Genomic DNA, 3,203 nt, shown 5'->3' on the forward strand with positions numbered 1-3,203 from the left:
TTCTCTGACTCTTAAATAGGACTTAAACGGTTTTTCCATAGCTTATCCTCGGACTCTTAAATAGGAACTGAAAGAGGCTCCCATTAGCTTTATCCTATCTCTCTTAAACGTGTTAAAAACCTTTCTATTAGCTTATCCTGTGAATCGTAAAAAAAATTTGAACGGTTTCTAATATTTTATCCTTTGCCTCTTAAATAGGACATGAACGGTTTCCTCATAGTTTATCCTATGACTCTTAACTAATATTTGAAAGAGGATCCTATTAGCTTTTTATCCATTTACTCTTAAACACGTCTTAAAGCCTTTTTATTCGCTTATCCTTTTATCGGATTTGAAATTTTCCTTAACACCAAATACAGAATATTGTTTTCCTAATCTTGGAGGTTTTTGTAACAAACAATGTTGAATACACACTACCTCTAATTGGATATCAAAACACAACATTACAAGAAAGAAGTATACAGGAACAATGTCTAGAATATCATAAATATTTAGAATTAGTAAACATTCATTGCCTGTAAAGTGATACAACGTGAATTATGCTCTCCACTTCCGATCCAGTTAGAAGGCAGAGTTTTTATAGATTCCTCCTGCATTGACTCATGTAATGGATCATTATATTAAATGCGAAGAGAGTGAAATATTTTACGATAGTTTCCTGATATTTTAGTCAGTACTCTTGTATAATTTAAAACTAAACACTTACGTTCCCTCTGGGCTTTTAGAACTATCGGGAAGGGAGTTCTCTTAAATATAAACTTTAATCATTGTGATAATGCCGTCGGGCGAATTAATAATAATGATGCAGAGAAAGTTTACTTATCCTAGTACGATACATTTTCGTTTATTAATCCTTCTAGGATACATTATCCGAGGAATCAAATTCTACTTTAACTCCAGGTAGTATAAAAACTAGGAAAAGCTCAGCCACTGGTCCGCGCTATCAACAGAAGAACGTGGAACAATTACGCCACAAATACTTCAATGTCAGACTTACTGGAAAACTAAAGCAACGTAACAGACATCTTACCATCTTTGTTTTATCACATTCCTAATACTATGTGATAACACTGACTGCCTGACCTATTTTCCATCAGGAATTCTGATTGCTGGCTTCATTTTACAGATCTTCTCTTCAGCTAGAAGCAGATAAAATTAGTAGACTTAATGAAGGCGGAAAGCTAGCCTAGACTGAAATTCACAAAACCTAAACCAATTTTCTGTCTAAAATACATCAAAAAGCTCTGCACAAGACTTAAACCAGTTGTCTGTCTGAGACACCAAAGTTTAGCTTAAGACCTAAACCAGTGATCTGTCTCAAATAAATCATAGAGTTACCCAGGACCTCATCCAGTCTTCTGCGTGCAAGACATTACAAGACTGCCTAAGTCCTTATCAAGACATCATAAGTTTACCCAAGACCACACTTAGGTATCTGTCTGAAAGACATTATAAATTTACCCAAGACCACATCCAAAAATATGCCTGAAAGACATTATAAATTTACCCAAGACCACATCCAAAAATATGCCTGAAAAACATTATAAATGTATCCAAGACAAGTTCCAACAACATGGTTGAAAGACATTATAAATCTACCCAAGACAAGTTCCAACAACATGGTTGAAAGACATTATAAATCTACCCAAGACCACATCCAAACATATGCCTGAAAGGCATTATAAATTCACCCAAGACTACATCCAAACATATGCCTGAAAGACATACAGGGTCAAGAAGACTAGCTTGCTACTTATTAATTTTTTTCGGTTTTATGAATAAGCGAATACACAATGTAGGAGCTTGCTTTAATCGAAAAACAGTGATATTTAATACGTTTTTCATTGTCGTTTTTATGTATTTTTAAGACACTGTTAAAGATATGATTTCTTATCAGGTTTTCTATATTTGTGCACATTTTACAACCATACAGAAGTGTTTCCTCTGAACAACTATGTACATACCCTTCTCAAATCCTGTAAACCACTTGTACATATCCTTCTATAATTGCTGGCGTTTCCATTCTTGTAAACCATCTTGTAAAAATCATTTTATAACTGTGCTGTTTACATTGCTGTAAACCACCTTGTACATTATTTTCTATAATTAGGCTGTTTGAATTCCTGTAAACCAACTTGTAAATATCCTTCTATAACTGCACCATTTCCATTCTCTTGTCACCATCTTGCGGTTTTGTACTTCTTGTTCACCTTTAAATCAGCCATTTATTTAATTAAGAAAGGTGCGGATTTTATTTCATTCCTTGGGAGGTTGAAGAAAGTACACATCTAAACATATTGCTTTCTTCTCCATTCGTTTATTAGTTGAAAAAGACACAGTGACACCTTCAGCACCATGGGTCTTATTACATTCTTTAGGAGGTTGAAGAAAGTACACAACTGAACACATTGCTTTCTTCTCCATTCGTTTATAAGTTGAAAAAACACACTTTGAGCACAATGAGCTCTTTTCTTAAATATTGTAATTTTTCTTTTTCTTAGCTACAATGACCTGAAGAAGGTCTGTGCACAATTAATGAAACCTCTTCCACCTTAAAATAAAAACAAGACAGAAGCTGCACATAGAAACTGTAACCTTATGTATATTATGTTGACTATACAAAAACAAACAAAAAAACAATTATCTCTATTTATGAGAATCAAGTTCCGCCTAATTTTCTTTTTGTCTTTTTCACGTACCAGCAATAGATGTGATGCGAAGTAGTTAAATCGAAAAACCTGTTGAACTAGTCAACTTCGCGGAAAAATACACGGGTTATGAGACGACGCAACCAAAGGGAAAGTAGAATTCATTTTGTCTGATGATTTTCATAAGTACACGTAAATTAACTACATTTGTGCTCGTATATTATATGCGTTTGATAATTAATTAATCAGCGTCATAGCTTGTCAATTTTACTTTATGGGCGGAGCTCTTTTCCTTGCACCACGCTCCCCAGTGGCACAGCGGTATGTCTGCGGACTTACAACGCTAGAATCCGGGTTTCTATACCCGTGGTGGGCAGAGCAAACTTACGTTCAGAAGAAAGGTGGTGCAAGGTTTGTTTGTTTGTTTTGAATTTCGCGCAAAGCTACACGAGGGCTATCTGCGCTAGCCGTCTCTAATTTAGCAGTGTAAGACTAAAGGGAAGGCAGCTAGTCATCACCACCCACCGCCAACTCTTGGGCTACTCTTTTACCAAC

The sequence above is a fragment of the Limulus polyphemus genome, unplaced genomic scaffold (assembly GCF_000517525.1).
Source record: "Limulus polyphemus unplaced genomic scaffold, Limulus_polyphemus-2.1.2 Scaffold1481, whole genome shotgun sequence".
Taxonomy (NCBI): domain Eukaryota; kingdom Metazoa; phylum Arthropoda; class Merostomata; order Xiphosura; family Limulidae; genus Limulus; species Limulus polyphemus.